Raw genomic sequence first — 18,627 nt, forward strand, 5'->3', positions numbered from 1 at the left:
AAGAAGGCTTTGTTGATCCAAATAGTCAATTTTTTAATTTAATGGTATTAGTGCACTACACCTCAAAGTGTTATCAGATCAAATGTATGATTTCCCAACTTCCATACGGACCTTTAAAGAAAGCATTGCCCTATTTGAGTATTTTATGCTACCTTTCTTGTCTCTCATGATGTTGCCCAGATGAATATACATGCACATTCAGAGTTCATTTTCTATGAAGTGTGTATTCAGAATTTCTAAGCGTTGCGAACAAGTCCAACTTTTTTCAGGACAGTGTTCTACTGCCAAGCAGTTTAAACTGTCAGAAGTTTTCCCTAGCATTTAGCCAGTCCTCTTTCTTGTAATTTTGACCTTTGGTTCAGGCCCCACCATCTGGAACAACAGAAGACAAATTTGCCCCTTCAGCTACAGGCACGTACACAATGCTTGTGAGATTGCTTCCCCCCCCCCCACTGCATTTCAAGTCGTGTTTTACATTGCTGTACACACCATTATCTGATTTGTTTCATTGCACACACACACACACACACACAGACACCTCAACCGAACTCCTAATTCAGTGAACCCATCACATGTTCATGCATTGACATGTACAACAGATGTGTGAAATGCAAACACATTAACTTCAGCTTATGTTTTCAAATTGGATGAAAGCTGGTTTGAGGGGAAACGCATCAAACAATATTTCTTGAGAAACTGCAGGATACATACAGTTGGTTGGTGGGTAACATCATGTGTACTTGGTCTCCAGCAGAGGGAGCACACTGGAGTTTCAGCAATGGCAATGTGTACAGAACCTGTGCCTCAGCCCTTCAAATGTTTAAAGGTGGCGATCATCTTGACCAGACAAACCCGGCCCTCCAGATGTTTTGGGACTACAATTCCCATCATCCCTGACCACTGGTCCTGTTAGCTAGGGATGATGGGAGTTGTAGTCTCAAAACATCTAGAGGGCCGAGTTTGGGGGTGCCTGATCTTGACTATTAAGTCTTCGGCAAGTGTTCATGGAAAATAAAGGAACTAACACACAAATTAGGAAGTCAAGTAGCTATGGTATGATCACAATTAGTAAGCTGTCAAAATGATTTGAGCATCCACACATACTAATCACATGGGTTTTGGTGATGCTGAGCCTTTTTTTAATTTCACTTTCCCAGAGGTATTCTAGGCCTTCACACACATACCACATTCCATTCGTACCTATACCATGCCACTTACTTTATCATTCTTTTGCAGCCATACACAAACACGACTCATTCACCTATACCCAGATTCCATTCCAAAGCTCCAAACTGTTCTTCACGACTTGCTATCTTTCTATTCGGAGGAAAATAGATAAATAAACAGATGTGCTAGATGATAACTCCATGCAGTTTTATACCTCAAGTTTGAAGTTGAAGTCTTCTAAGAAAGACAATACCACCTGCTGTTTTTGTGTGTTTAAGGTGTGTGAAAGCTCATGTCTCGGGGCTGTTCATGATCCTGCTGCCAGCATGTGGCAATCCTGGTCCTGAGTGTTGCCCCCAGCTTCTTCTGAGGAGGAAAAAAAATTAAACACGATACAGAGTGCCCAAAAATGGACCAGAGGCAATTGTATTTCATCCAGCAGAGCTTTACTTGCTACTGAAGGCAAATAAGCATAATGGTCACAAATCCAGTCCAGTACATTCAGGATTGGCACAGTCCATAAGAATCCAGTTGCAGCACTTACAAAAACCTGTAAACTTATAACAAGACTAAACCTTAACACTAAGCATACTATGTTCAGAACACCACATCAGAAGTAAGAGCGAGAGAAAGAGAAAGTAAAACCTTCTGGCCTATATTTATAGTCGGCATGACGTTAATTGGAAGAGATAAGAGAACCAGTTCAAGCCAGCTGTACTCAGCTTCTCTGAAGGTATAACCCAAACTCTCATGAAGCATCTTTCATACAGAGCAGCTTTCAGAAACTTCCAGAACCCTCTTGAATTAATCAGAATAGGAAATATTTCTACACATCAGATGAATACTTTCTGAACTGAGAAATGCTAACTGACACTGAGTCAGTCCGTTCTAACTTCCAACCTCATACCAGCAAGACATTTATATGCTTGTTGATCCCATATGTATAGTTTTCAGCCTGCCTAGGAAGGTCTGGAAAAAACAAAAACAAAGACCTGTGTGTGTTTGGGTATGTTGGGAGCTGCCTTGACAGGGGCAGGCAATTCTGATAGGCGACCTATAAATGCAAAAAATCATCATCATCAACATCCCATCAGAGGTGATTCATAAAACCCAAAGTGAGATCTGAGCATGTTTTCAACAAACTCAGCAGTGGCTGACCATTCAATTAAGCAATAGAGTAAGTGCTTTAAAATCAATGGTGTTAAACTTCATGGGTTTTGATGGGTCTGCTCTGAATACGATTTAATTGGATCTCACCCAATGAATGTTGAGGTGGGTCACATAATAAGATAAATGGTATTCCGATTGCTCCGCTTGGCCATATCAATTTCTAGCGCACGTTAAGGTCAGCAGGAGACAATTAATTCAATTCCGTGCTTAAAACTTCTGGCCACAAGGTGGAGCTATCAGATTAACAACTCTTCTTCACTGGCAGAATTAATGTGCATTGAACTTCCTGCCCATTAGGGTTAATTTGAGTTCACAGACGCTTATGAGTGGCCTATGCATCCATCAGAGGATTATTTGAAAGCCTATCCAAGAAGTGATCCAAGTGACCCACGCCAACCTGGTTGCTGCTTCTGTTGGATCCAATGCTACACTTTGTTTGTTGTTGTTGTTTAGTCGTTTAGTCATGTCCGACTCTTTGTGACCCCATGGACCAGAGCACGCCAGGCACTCCTGTCTTTCACTGCCTCCCGCAGTTTGGTCAAACTCATGCTGGTAGCTTTGAGAACACTATCCAACCATCTCGTCCTCTGTCATCCCCTTCTCCTTGTGACCTCCATCTTTCCCAACATCAGGGTCTTTTCCAGGGAGTCTTCTCTTCTCATGAGGTGGCCAAAGTATTGGAGCCTCAGCTTCAGGATCTGTCCTTCCAGTGAACACTCAGGGCTGATTTCCTTAAGAATGGAGAGGTTTGATCTTCTTGCAGTCCATGGGACTCTCAAGAGCTCCAGCACCATAATTCAAAAGCATCAATTCTTTGGCGATCAGCCTTCTTTATGATCCAGCTCTCACTTCCATACATCACTACTGGGAAAACCATAGCTTTAACTATACGGACCACTACAGATATATTGTGATATAAGCTTTAGGGACTAGTTCCCACTTTGTTGGTTGCATGATATTGGCCTAAATTGGCATGGAGTGCATGTGAGCATGATCACCTACTAATACTGGTCTGATGTCCAGATATTAAAGAGACAGGAATGGGCCAGAATGCATTCTTTCAAGTTAGATGGCAGCCTTATTCCTCCTATTTATTTATTTATTTATTTATTTTAACCCATCTTTCATCTAAAAAGCTCAAGGAGGTTTTTGGTTCACTGTGCTTTTGGAAATTAGAACTTTAAAGAGAGCTTGAAGAAGACACCAGAACAGCAACAATAACTTCCAGTCAACTGTCATAGCTCAGCTAAGCTACACGATCTTAGGCCATCATACTATGCACCACCATTCGAAAACTGAATTATTGTTTAACTAACAAAAATATATTGACTTATATTGATAAGGAGAATAATTGACATAAGGAATGAGCAGCGCTTTGTCATGTAAGGCGCTCCATAGGATTTAGCATTTGGTTTTTGTGAATCGCTTGCAATAATCAAGTTGGTCTGCAGATGGTGCACGTCTTCTTTTCTACGATGACCAGTTAAAGCAGGCTTCCTCCAGATGTTTTGAGACTATAATTCCCATCATCCCTGACCACTGGTCCTGCTAGCTAGGGATCATGAGAGTTGTAGGCCAAAAACATCTGGAGGGCCAAGGTTGAGGAAGCCTGAGTTAAAGCATTCTACTTCCTAATCCTTATATACAGTGCTATTTTTCTAGAAAAAGCCCCCTGAATGCTTCCCTTGTTCTCTTATAATGACAATGGTGCCCACCTGAAAGATGCCAGAACTGAGTTCCAGCTAGAAAGAAAGCCTTGCTTATATATATATTTAAAATGCACAGCCCCATTCTTAGGGTGCTTCCCAGACTGTCACTATTTTTGGATTGGATTCAGTCACCAGCAAATCCGGTTTGCTCAGTTATAGTCAATTGGGCGCTATTGCGCCACAAACCCACTTTCCCCAAAGATAATATATTTTTTGCCACAAGGAAACGGAAGGGAAAACTGGAAATTTTGCGGTAACACTTGATCCTATACATTTTTAAAGTTCTTTGTTTGTTTGCTATGCATTTGGACACGTCATAAGATATCATAACCAAATTTTGCATGTTGTTTCCTGAGACCAAGGAACAGGTTTTCATCTATGTGTGGATGTAGTTGGACATCATTTTGAATCAAGATGGCAGGCAGACTGAACCTTTCAAAACCACTGGATTACCAACTGGTTTCCAAACCACAAATACTTTGGCTTCTTACAATTCCTAAGCAATGTGGGTGTGAGGCCTGCTAGTGCTCAATAAATGGGGTGTCTGGAGACAACCTTATGCAAATTCAACAAGTCCAGACAGCTTAAGGTTAGAAGAGGGTGGTGTCATCTTGCCCTTTGTAGAGCAGGTGGAACATTTTACACAAATCTTGGTATCTTTTTATGTGAACCGTCCTGAGACCTCCAGTATATAGGGCAGTATATAAATAATAATAATAAATAACAACAACAACAACAACAACAATAATATCTATCTTGCTCATGATACCAGAAAGCAGCAGTATTACTTGTCCTACTTTAATAGTAAATGCAGTACATGAATGATGGATCTGTTCCCCTCCTCTTGAAGTTTAACTCCCCTGAGCTTTGTTTCTCTGGGCACTTTTCTCTCATTTTGGCTCACTTCTTGTGAATGGATAAAATATGCCAGAGCAAACAACTTCAAGACACCCAGAGGTTACTGGAGCATAGGCAGCAGAAGTTAGGGGCGCACCTGGACCACCAGCCAAAACTGATGGGAAGGCATTCTGCGCCCCCCAGGTCACCTGAGCCTCAAGCAACAGCAAAGGATCCAGGAGGACCTCCAGGCTACAGAGGGAGTGTTGTCTGGAATGGGACAGGGTTCCCTGCCTAACAATAGAGCCGGCCTTCTACTCAACCCTCTGTATTTGGTTATATGTGGCATCATATTCTCTTTGGAATGCTGCTTGTGAATTTCCCCCCAGTATTATTTAAAGTTGTCAACAGCCATTGTGATGCCTAATGTTAGAATTGCATACCTGTGAATTACATTTTCTTTTCATATATGAGAAAACAGGATTAGGATCTGTAGATGGGTTATTGGACGCAGGGCAGTAGATCGTAACATTATATTGTGATTCTATTAACAACTCCATAATGATTTCCCTTAATACCAAAATGATAAATAGATAGATATAGTTTCACATGCTGAAATAAAAAAAAGAATACTTTAATCACCTGCTTGTGATGCATTGTGTGTTTCTCTGTTTGGAAATATTCAATTAGTAATATGTATATTTTAAACTTCCTGGGTTTCAGATGTGCAGCATGGACCCAATTTATGCCGTAAGTAAATCTGCAGATTAAATAAATGCCAAAAGTAAGTTAGAAAGATTATCAGTATTGTATAACACTTATTGGGAATGTGTTGTTGTTGTTTAGTCGTTTAGTCGTGTCTGACTCTTCGTGATCCCATGGACCAGAGCACGCCAGGCACTCCTGTCTTTCACTGCCTCCCGCAGTTTGGTCAAACTCATGCTGGTAGCTTCGAGAACACTGTCCAACCATCTTGCCCTCTGTCGCCCCCTTCTCCTTATGCCTTCCATCTTTCCCAACATCAGGGTCTTTTCCAGGGAGTCTTCTCTTCTCATGAGGTGGCCAAAGTATTGGAGTCTCAGCTTCAGGATCTGTCCTTCCAGTGAGCACTCAGGACTGATTTCCTTAAGAATGGATAGGTTTGATCTTCTTGCAGTCCATGGGACTCTCAAGAGTCTCCTCCAGCACCATAATTCAAAAGCATCAATTCTTCGGCGATCAGCCTTCTTTATGGTCCAGCTTTCACTTCCATACATCACTACTGGGAAAACCATAGCTTTCACTATACGGACCTTTGTTGGCAAGGTGATGTCTCTACTTTTTAAGATGCTGTCTAGGTTTGTCATTGCTTTTCTCCCAAGAAGCAGGCATCTTTTAATTTCGTGGCTGCTGTCACCATCTGCAGTGATCATGGAACCCAAGAAAGTAAAATCTCTCACTGCCTCCATTTCTTCCCCTTCTATTTGCCAGGAGGTGATGGGACCAGTGGCCATGTTCTTAGTTTTTTTTATGTTGAGCTTCAGACCATATTTTGTGCTCTCCTCTTTCACCCTCAATAAAAGGTTCTTTAATTCCTCCTCACTTTCTGCCATCATGGTTGTGTCATCTGCATATCTGAGGTTGTTGATATTTCTTCCGGCAATCTTAACTCCGGCTAGGGATTCATCCAGCCCAGCCTTTCGCATTCAGCCCAGCCTTTCGCAAGGCTGTAATGTACAATTGGGAATGTACCTTGTACCTAATCATAGCCGGCATCTTGGTAATTAAAGGGATGGAGGTAAATCACAGTGTCTGTGATGTTTCTTGAGACACTGTCAGAGTGTACAAATTCCTCTGCTACCATACTTTAGATATTTAGGTCACCGTCCAGCTCGGTTAATACCATGTTCTTGAACAACTCCTACTCATTTTGTGGAATAACTTTTCTAAGAACATGCCTGTGTCTTGCCAAATGCAAGGTGGTTCTTTTAAAAGAGATTCAGAAGCAATACAAAACACAAGTGAGTGAGAAGAAGTCCATTCGACTTCTGAAAACGTTTGAAAATCAAGGCACAGCTTCCAATTGGCTGCAGGAGCTTCCTGCACTCCATTGGAAGCCGCGTCGGACGTTCGGCTTCCAAAAAACGTTTGCAAACTAGAACACTCACTTCCGGGTTTGCAGTCTTCAGGAACCAAAACGTTCGAGAACCAAGGTACAACAATATATGCACTTCTACCTGCCACTTGGAAGCCCTCAAGAAGTGGTGAAGTGACTCCCCCAGGTGGCCTCAGTTTGCATCAGTCCGTGCATGAGCTTCTGAAAAACTCTGCCCAAACCATCCAGATTTTCTAGGTAGCCACCTCCTCCCAGTGCCTCACTTTAACCATTTCCAACATCAAATAAGTTTTCCAGCACTATCCTCCCAGACTGATTAAGGCAGCTGGAGGGGGGGGCTTCACCTCCTCCCAACTGATTAGGACATCAAAGACTATTCTCACACCTTCAAAAACTTAACTGCTGCGAGGGAGGGGTAAGGGACAGAGGCAGGAAGGGTAACCATGTTAGAATCACTAACTCCTCGATATACATTTTGTCTTCTGGATGAATTTCCCATACAGCCTGTTTTCGAACCTGATTTGCATAGGAGCTCATGTTTAACTTAATTCTCTCTAGCCTTTACCACATCATTGTCCCATTTAAAAAGCTGATCTTAAGGAAGCGGCTATATTATTTATGTATTTATTTTTAATTTACCAGATTTTTAGATCGCTCTTCATCTCACACACACAGTGATCTCTGGGGTGGTTTCCAACGTAACAGATGCCTTTCAATAAAATTTTATTGAACGATGTGACCAAACCTTTTAGTTTATTTATGGCTTATTCCATTTTTTTGTGTTTTTTTACGCTGAACTGAAAGTTTCAATAAAAATATTTTGAATATATAACTATAATATAATATAATACAGCAATATAAAGCATTTTTAAGAACAGATAAATAAAATTCAGTGTGTAAACCAAGCATTAGGAAAACACAGCTAATTATAAACATCAGCTTAAAAATGATGAGATCCCTAGCGCAATACTGGACAGTGGTGTAGCATGAGAACACGGCCACAGGGGCAGTTGTCCTGGGTGCAAAAATTTGTTAGGGGCGCAAAAATTTGACACGTGGCACTGCTTCAATACAGCTGTGTGCTTCCGTTGCTGGGCTCCATTGAAAACAGCTTCTTCATGTGAACCAGGAAGTGTCTTCTCCAGAATGACTCTTCTTATCTCTGCGGCTGTGATCTTCTGGGTGATGCGGACCCCATTTCCCTCCCTCCTACCCCCTCTGCATGGCCCTGGGCGCTAGCAACCCACTCTACACCACTGACACTAGAAGATACATCTTTTGGGCTTCCACTTAGTGATTGGTCCAAACAATTGGGAGCAATTACAATAACAAATAAATTAGTGTTTTAAATACAGTATGTGAACCAGGCAACATGTCAGGTTCCTTACTATGTGGTTTCCAACATCAGTCATACTCAGATTTACCCAATTGAAAAAATAATGACAAGACCAAACTAGGCCCATTTGTTCCAGTGTCAGTAAAACTTAGACCCAACCCTAGTGTAAAATAAACAGGTGTGTCAACTTAGCTGTTCAAAAAAAGGTGGCAAAAATATTGTGTGTATTTGCTTATAAAAGAACTGCAAGATGGGAAGTGGGAGTGAACTGAGCAAGAAGAACAAATAGTCCTGCATTGTGGGGTTTCTATATTTACTGAGACATTTTTGCCAGCAGGCACACTGACACCTGCAGACACCCCAATGGCAACCCCTGCTTTAAGGGTTCAGTAGGCAAATACTGGGTTGTGTGAAAAACTGGATCAAGAGAGAACTAGTTAAGGGTTATCTGCTACTACGCCCACACATCCCTCTCCCTAAATTTGTATTAGGGGCTAGTGGTTGTCTTCGGTTTTGCATCTCAGGGGCTGCCATTCCTAAATCCAGGTGAATGACCGCAGAGAAGTGATTGCTGGGCTGAACTTCTTACTAAAGATCCTGAATGCACAGGGCGTTTTCTCCTTTAATCCATGGAAACTGATGGCAATCTCCTCACCTTCCCATCAAGGGAAGAGGCGAGTGTGGAAAGGAGAGGTGGAGCAGGCTGCTGAAGCAATTAGCTCTAATTATTTACACGCAGAGACACATCGATACAATGCTCCTATTAGGAATAGCCACTTTGCTTGATTGCAAACATGCATGGCCAGCGATTTCAATAACAGCTGAGTTTAGATCTCGAGATAGATTTCTGGGAGTGACACAGATTAAGCCCTGCCTAATTTCAAATAAACATGTGTAGGAATGTATTATAATAATTTCCTAATCATTATTAAATGTGTATCCATAGATAACCCTTTTCTGCAAGCGCAGCTTTTACTCAGTGCTAGATGTTATACAGTTTCCTCCCCTGCTTCCTGCATATTTCCTTTCCTTTGTGAAATAATGTGATCAATCCTCTTCTCAACTCTTTCCAAAGGTTTTTTATTTTCTCCAGCTATGATTTAAAAAAACTAAAAAACTCCAGCTTTGAATTAAACTTGCATTCAATGGTGCGATGCTCCCATTATCTTTACTAATATATAGATATCTGAAAAACCACACATCAACAATGCCAAACTGCGAGCAAGACAGCCGCACAAACCAACACCTGAATGTATCAGACAATAAATAATCTATTGCTGTTCTTGTTATCAGATATTAGGCTGAAACTCAGTAACGCTCATTTTCCACAACAACTGCTAAGCATTCTGCGTGTCCTCAAGAAAGGACGCCAAAGGGTGCCAAGATCGCCCTGGAAATGTTCATTGCACTGTTTGTATATTGCTACTAAGGGCACTGGAAACAAATTCCATTATGAAACATACTGCAAATGAAATCTGTAGAACTATTGTCTCAAATTCTAAAACTATAATTCCCCCTTCCTTCTAGGGCTTGTGCTGTAGTATTGCTTTATTTGTTACCTGCTCGCCTTTGGCAAAACTGCAAATAACTTATGTTTGTATACAAGGAGGACAATTTTTTTAAAAAACCAGGGTACACATCTGTTTTGCTGCACTGATATGACCTCCCAGGCAGAATACTGCATGACCCAGTGACCCTCTAACAATCTCCTCCACTGCTCTGACAGGTTCGAGTCGTAGCAGTTTCTCAAGAGCTCTTGGACAAGAACTCACTCATCTCAGGTTCTTATTTCTTCCATGACGGAGCCCTGCCTGAAAGCTTTTGCGGCTGTTTAGTTGAATGCTTCTGCTTACATTTGAAGGCCCAGAATAGGGAGCCTCTGGTGCCCCAAGTTTTGGTCAAGTCTACACACAGTGGCGAAGCAAGCCGATCAGGAACCTGGGGCTGTGGCCAGCTGGGGCAGGATGCTCCGCAGGGCCTCCAAGGAGTCTGCCTGCCTCCTCCACCTCAGCCGCCCTACAGCTGGCGGGGAGGCAGTGGCGGAGCTTCATGCTCTGGCACCAGGGGGGGGGGGCGGAGAGCAGACGGGGGCAGGGCTGGTGCATGTCCCGGGGGTGTGGCACGCATCTTGGGGGCGTGGCATGCCGTCCACAGGGGCGTGGCACACTGCCTGCGGGGGCGGGGTGCCCAGCACAGGCGGGGGTCTGCCGCGATTGCACTCTGGGGATTGTGCTGCCGGGGGCAGTGTGCTCCACCCGCACTCCTCTTCCTCTGCCAGTGGGGGGAGGCGGCGGGTGGATCGTTTGGGGTAGCGTGGAGCCTGCGGGTGCCCAAGCCAGGAGAGACGTGTGGCTCGGGCGCGCTGCAGGCCCCACGGTGAGTGCCACCCAGCATTTTGTCACACACACCCCAGTGGTGACGCCCAGGGCAGCCTGCACCCACCACACACCCCTTCCTCTGCCCCTGTCCATATGCCCTGTTTAGTGAGCATTCATCCTGATTTGTTTGAGGCGAGGTTATACAGCATCGTTCAAGAATTATGCTATTTCAGTGCAATTTCCAATTACTTGGCGCGAAATGTTCAATCCTTAGGGAAAGCTGGCTTCTGGCACATGACCTCTCCCTCAGCTTTAGGCTGCACACACACTATATCTTTAGAGCACATTAAAAGCACTCCCCCTCCTCAAAGAATTCTGGGCCCTGCAATTTAAGGGTCGCTGGGATCTGTAGGGGGTAAACTTCAGTGCCCAGAACTCTTTGAGGGGGTAAATGTGCTTTAAATATATAGTGTGTATCATGCCTTTAATATGCAGCCTGAATTTGCCAGGATGCGACTGAATCCCAAGCGAAATAGTGACAGTCTGGACGTGTCCATTGCCGGCCGATAGCTCTCATCTTCCATGACCATTGGCCACACTGGCTGGGCTTAATGGAAATGGAGACCAACAAGCAGCTACCGGCACAGTGGTACCTCGGGTTAAGAACTTAATTCATTCCGGAGGTCCATTCTTAACCTGAAACTGTTCTTAACCTGAGGTACCACTTCAGCTATTGGGGCCTCCCGCTGCCGCCGCAGCACGATTTCTGTTCTCACCCTGAAGCAAAGTTTCTGGGTCAGCAGAGTCTGTAAGCTGAAACGTCCGTAACCCAAGGTACCACTGTACTTCATGGTTCCCGTTCCACTATTGTGCCACAGGACACAAGTCTCTCCACCCACTCACATAACCTTAGAATATATTTTTTCCCTTATGATTTAAAATGCTTCCCAGAAATCCACACATACACCACTGAAGTGCAGCATGTTCATACAAGTTCATGCAATGTAACTAGACAAAGGCAACCCCTTTTCTCTCAAGAAAGGGAAGAGACTGTGAGCCCGTGCACTAACTCGCCCGCCCGGCCTGGGAGCCAACGCATAAATAATGAGACACGACAACAGATGTATGGGATAAAATGGGAGAGATGGGTCGGCTGGAGCCCTGCAATACCTGGTCCTTGCTCCACCCCACAGCCGGCAGCCAATTGGGTACCAAGGGAGGGGGCGGAGCAACAGCCAGCAACCAAAAAGGGGGTGTCACCCTGGCACAGGAAGCCCAGGATTGCAAACCCCACCCACTGCCTTGATGAGTGAACAGTAATTATAGAGTTTTACTCATTTATTTATGCAGGGATGTGACGGCATCTGGACTGGAGCCAAATGTGGCCTTATCCAGGCCTCTCTGCCCAGACCACACCCTTCCCCACCTATGCTCCGCACCTTCCTTAGGTGCTTTTGCCTGGCTAGAAGTGTTATTAACTGTAATAATGAGTCTTGCTAATGCAGAAAGTAGAAATATCAAGCTTTTGCCTGGCTGGAATGTAGCCTGGTGGACAGTAAAAGTCATATCCTTTGCTACTCCCACTTTTGCCTCTGGCATGATGTGGCTCTTGGAAGGCTGGTCCACAAGGGAATGTAGGCTCTCTGGCTGGGCGAGATTTCGTACCCCCTCTTTCAAAAGTTCAGTTCATTGAGAGGAGCACCTACACTTCCACTCCCTTCCAGTGTGGTGTAGTGGTTAAGAGCGGTAGACTCGTAATCTGGTGAACCGGGTTCGCGTCTCCGCTCCTCCACATGCAGCTGCTGGGTGACCTTGGGCCGGTCACACTTCTCTGAAGTCTCTCAGCCCCACTCACCTCACAGAGTGTTTGTTGTGGGGGAGGAAGGGAAAGGAGAATGTTAGCCGCTTTGAGACTCCTTTGAGTAGTGATAAAGCGGGATATCAAATCCAAACTCTTCTTCTTCTTCTTTGAGGGCTGCACACTGGCGGCTCTTTTGAGCATGAGTGAGCAATTCCCACAGTCTTTTAAAGAAATTCCAGAAAGAAATGAACAAACAGATTATTTATTATCTTTTACCCAGCAAGGCAACTTCTCCCACCTGTTCCAAAGAAGAACACAAAGGGAGAAAACCTCTTTAAAACATAATATGAAAAGCCACACTCTTCAAACCACTTCTCTTGAAAAAGAAAACAAAACACAGGCCTGCTCTGAAGTTAGACAATTAGGTGAAGCAGCCTACCTTCCTTATGTAAACCTGCAGGCCTGTGTCAACATTAGCAAGAAAAGCTGCAGATTCTGCCAGGAGAATAATTCCCTCCCTTTAACGCTCACAAATTCAAATAGAAAGCTGTTCCTTCAGAAGCATGGCAGAGTTTTTCTCAGTCTCTGTTGCCTACAAGGAAACCATTAATCTACACCAGCTTCCCACAAACTGCTGCTTTCCAGATATTTGAGACTTCCAACTCCCATCAGCCAGTGGATGGAGTCCTTATGCCTTCATTTGTACCCATTAGGACCCACAGTACAGAGTGAGCTTTCCTCGGAGCAATGAAAAAGAGTCAGAGAACATGTCCTCCAGAACTTCTCAAGAGCTTGCTCACTATTGTGTGACATTTTAGATGTTCATGCTAAAGCGGATTTTGGGTAATTTTTCTAACCACAGCTGCATTCCCATTTTTGTGCATCTCTGAGGAATAGAGGGTCATTGAGCAGTAGGGGGAAGAGCAGGACAATGTGGATTTTGTTCAGGGTTTGAGGGTGTCAGGGAGAAAAGTAGGAACTGTGAACCCTAAGCCCCTGAACTAGGGGGGTAGCTCTAAGCCCCTAAAGTTTAGGAACCTGAAAGCCAAATCACCTAAGAACCCACATTCCAATGCACAGCCTCCTAAACTTTGCTATATATGCTTGATTTGATTTGAAGAAATTCTGGCCTTCTTTTCAAAGCAGTATCACATGCAAAATATGATGAAAAGCAGTAGATATTGTTCGTTACTTCAGTTTCTTTGCTAATTAATTGCCTGTTGGTATAGCATAATTTTATACTTTACCCAAAGTGGTAGTAGCATGAACCAGATCCCATCTAGTTTAAGACATTAAAACCCACATAAATTCATGTTACTTTTCTACACATTGTTGGTTAGGTAGAGCTTTCCACAAAAGTAGTTATTATATTGTGACTACTTAGGATCAAAGAAACCACAATGGCACTGAACAGCAAGGAATAGCACTTTTAATCTCTTGCCCCACTCCCGTTCCAATTAGCTGTTGACTGCAGGTCCTTTCCTGGAGATTATAGTGGTACCTTGGGTTACATACGCTTCAGGTTACAGACGCTTTCAGGTTACAGACTCTGCTAACCCAGAAATAGTACCTCGGGTTAAGAACTTTGCTTCAGGATGAGAACAGAAATCTTGCTCCAGTGGCGCGGCAGCAGCAGGAGGCCCCATTAGCTAAAGTGGTGCTTCAGGTTAATAACAGTTTCAGGTTAAGAACAGACCTCCAGAACGAATTAAGTTCTTAACCCAAGGTACCACTGTAGTTCAAGAAATTGCCTTAATCCCACCAGCTACAATGGGACTTAGTTTGGACCAAAAAACACATAGGATTGCACTCAGGTCTTTAAGGTTGGGCCTCTCCTTCTTTTGCATTTCTTGCTACAGACTAACAGGGTTATCCTGGAACAAATAAGTGAGTACTCTTAAGTAATTAGGTAAATGTTTGGAGGCTTTACAGTCTGTTAATCCAGGCTGTACATAGCATGTTTGAGGAAAAGATGAAGACCAAGGAAAGATCAATACCTTTTGAAAGTAAGTTAGCAAATATGTAGCCTTCTTAGGCTGTGTACACATTATAGTGTGGTCCCACTGCTGGAGTTTGAAGCTGCGTACACGTGACATCAGCTGCAATCCATATTTGTGCTGTAGTTTCTCGAGAAATGCTGCTGTTTGATACCTTTTCCTTAAATCAGCTTACATCCAGCTAGAAAACGTGAGCCACATTCACGTCGCAGGTAAGCTGAAGTGTGTACATTTGAGATAGCTGTTCCATATGCACATGCACAGTGCACAGCTTCGTGAATAGGAGTTTTAGGGAGGGGTTGCAGGCAAAGAGAAACCAAACGGGGGTAATACGTATGGGGTTAAGACATCACTGTCTTAATGGAGTAACTGAACCCCTGAAGGACCAGGTGCACAGCCTGGGAGTCATTTAGACTCACAGATGTTCATGGAGGCACAGGTCAATTCTGTGTCCAGGGTGGCTGTCTACCAGCTCCACATGGTTCGCAGGCTGAGACCCTACCTGCCCGCAAACTGTCTTGCCAGAGTGGTGCATGCTCTAGTTATCTCCCGCTTGGACTACTGCAATGCGCTCAATGTGGGGCTACCTTTGAAGGTGGCCCGGAAACTGCAACTAATCCAGAATGCGGCAACTAGACTGGTGACTGCGAGTGGCCACCGGGACCACATAACACTGGTCCTGAGAGATCTGCATTGGCTCCCAGTACGTTTCTGAGCACAATTCAAAGTGCTGGTGCTGACCTTTAAAGCCCTAAACGGCCTTGGTCCTGTATACCTGAAGGAGCATCTGCACCCCCATCATTCTGCCCGGACACTGAGGTCCAGCTCCGAGGGCCTTCTGGCGGTTCCCTCATTGCGAGAAGCAAGGCTACAGGGAACCAGGCAGAGGGCCTTCTCGGTAGTGGTGCCCGCCCTGTGGAACACCCTCCCTTCAAACGTGAAGGAAATAAGCAGCTATCTTATATTTAAAAGACATCTGAAGGCAGCCCTGTTTAGGGAAGTTTTTAATATTTAATGCTGCATTGTTTTTAACACTCAATTGGAAGCTGCCCAGAGTGGCTGGGGAAACTGAGCCAGATGGGCGGGGTATAAATAAATTATTAGTAGTATTAGTATTAGTATTAGTATTAGTATTAGTATTAGTATTAGTATTAGTATTAGTATCACTGCCCCCTCTCTGGTTTGGACAGGAATATTCAAATGCAGCTTGAAACACTGCTAGCAGTGGTGAGAAACTTCGCTGAGTTTTAAGCCACTAATGTATGTGAACATAGCCTTAGTGTTCATTAAAAAAAAGTTCAGAATGAAAACAAAAGTTAGACAGAATCTGTGAACACAATCACAGGACCTGTTTAGACACACTGAACCAATCATGTGCATAACAAAAAATATCTCAAGAGTTTTGAATTCAACTAGTTTTGAATTTCTAATGCAGTTTGCCACGAAGGAGTGAGGGATTCTGCTTGGAGCGTTTGTGTGCCAAACTCCAGAGCCATTAGCAGAATCATTAAATTGCTTTCTGGAAGCTGGCATTTGTCTTGAAGCTTGCCACTTCTCTTTCGCTTTTAAAAAATGTGTAATGATCAATGGACAATGCAACCATTCAAGTGTTTCCAGTCTGCCCATTTGCTCATGAAAGCATGAATTGTACACAGTTTAATGCATGGGGGGGACGGACATGCAGCCCATTATTACTAGATACACACACACAAACACAAACAGCAGATTAGAGCTGGAAAGTCTCATCCTGCTACAATACCTATTTTCTCCCTGATTGTGATATTCTTCTGCAGTGCCCTTGCTTTATCTAATCCTGACATAATTTTGAAGGAACTGTCAATGCATTTGTATGTTAATATACAGTAAGCCCTCAGCAGTTGGGACGCGGGTGGCGCTGTGGTCTAAACCACAGAGCCTAGGGCTTGCCGATCGGAAGTCAGCAGTTCGAATCCCCACGATGGGGTGAGCTCCCGTTGCTCGGTCCCAGCTCCTGCCAACCTAGCAGTTCGAAAGCACGTCAAAGTGCAAGTAGATAAATAGGTACCACTCCAGCGGGAAGGTAAACGGCATTTCCATGCGCTGCTCTGGTTTCGCCAGAAGCAGGTTAGTCATGCTGGCCACATGACCCAGAAGCTGTTTGCGGACAAACACCAGCTCCCTCGGCCAGTAAAGCAAGATGAGCACCACAACCCCAGAGTCGTCTGCAACTGGACTTAACGGTCAGGGGTCCCTTTACCTTTAAGCCCTCAACATAACTTGCAGGTTTACTGTAAAACATTTTGAAATTTTCCCTCTGTAGCTCTTAACAAATATTGGCTTTAAAAAAGGAAAGCTAACAACACAAAATGCAAAGATATGCAAACTAATCAGTATGTGCTGTTCATCCACACATCTGCCCTACGTTTTATAGCACACACAAGGCTGAGAATTGAAGAAGTGCCATTAACCCTTTCAAACTCACCACCCTACTGCAGAGACAATGGAAACACACCCTGCCCCCCATTTCAAAGCTGCTATTTGCTTCCCTCCAGCACCAAGTAGCAGTTTTGAAGAGGAGCAGGATTTTCATGAGGACTACAACATGGAGAAAGGATTAGAGTGTCTGCCCTTCCCATGCCCATATGCCATAGCCCCAATCCTTATTAAACCCCTCACAAAATATTCTACTAAAAAAAGACCAGGCACGTATTAAAGGCAACCACACGTTTCATGCATCATGTAACTTGTGAGTTGCCTTTGGTTTGAAAGGGCAGTTCCAGGCCAGCCTTGACATTTACAACCCTTCTGTGCACAGCTTATGTTTCTCCTACGTGGCCTGACAATCTGAGAGAAATTATTACCCTAGTTTAGCAGTGCGTAATAATCCTTCCAGACTGAAGGTGCCCTGAAAATGCCTCAGGCAACATTTTAATAAGCTTTTGCCGGATTTTCATACACTTTAAAAGCAGAAGCCTAATGGATGTTTATTATACTTTCTCCAAATAAATGTATCTGTTGTGCCTTCTCTAATTTCAGCCTATCAGATGCTTTGAAAGCAGTGATCCTCTAACCTTCTCTCTCTCTCTCCATATTTGCAAGCATTTTATGCAACACCAGCAGTGTAAAGGCCTTGAGGGGCTAAACAGGCATGGGAGGGCATGAAGGCCAGGGGAAATTCTCCCCCTTGTTCTCCTTCTGCTGCACCACTGAGTGCAACACTTCCTTCTGCTAACACAAACAGGGCCCAATGGTGGCAGGGAGAGAGGTCAAAGGCTGCAATCCTCTATACACACTATACACACCAGGGAGGGGCCAGATATGTCTGCAGATTACCTGCTTGTTTCTCCACCCCTCACAATGTACACAACTCCTGTTCATGATGCAGTCGTCTGCGTATGCACAAGGAATGTCTCAGAATGTACACACCTCAGATTAACTGCAGGGTGAATGTGGTTTAGGTTTTCCTTTCAGACTGAAGCTGGTTTGAGGCAAAATACACAGAACAGTAGTATTTCTTATGAAACAGCAGGATATCTCTGCATTGTGTGTAAAGTTGTGCACACAATGATTCAAATTCCAGTGAGCCAGAGTAAAAGGTACAACGATGTGTACGCAGCCTAATATATTCATTGTATATTTGTTTACCTATTTTCAGAAGGTATTGGTTTTCCCTTGGTTCCCATATCGAACATAGCCAAGGATGATTAATTGGTTGTAAGTCCTTTAAACATATATATCTAAAAAGAAATCAAATATTTACCTAATTGAGGGTTCTCACATATAACATGTAACATAGCCCTGCCTGTTACAACAAATGCAAAAAAATAGAGGGAATGGCTTGTGGAATCTTAAGAACCTTACTGCAATCCTATGCAAATTTGCTCAAAAGGAAGTCCCACTGTAGCTGATGGGATTTACCGTACTCCTTTGCATAGGATTGTAGCCTTAGCCTATAATCCTGGGCAGGCCTACCTAGGAGCAAGCCAGTGAATGTAACATAAAACAGCATGAAACAGGTTTTTGCCTGGTCTAGTTCATCTTTGGGAAACAAGGGTCAATTACCTCTCAAACAAGACAAGCAGCTGTGGGATCTCCTAAAGTCCTGCTTGAGAATTATCTTGGATAAATCATAAAAGGTGCTGTTGAGAGTGAATTAGTGTTGTCATGTCAAATCAGGACGAGAAAATCTTGCAGTAGGGCCATTCACAAAACGGAAAA

This window comes from Podarcis tiliguerta (assembly GCF_965153285.1).
Source record: "Podarcis tiliguerta genome assembly, chromosome: 11".
In the NCBI taxonomy this organism is placed as follows: Eukaryota; Metazoa; Chordata; class Lepidosauria; order Squamata; family Lacertidae; genus Podarcis; species Podarcis tiliguerta.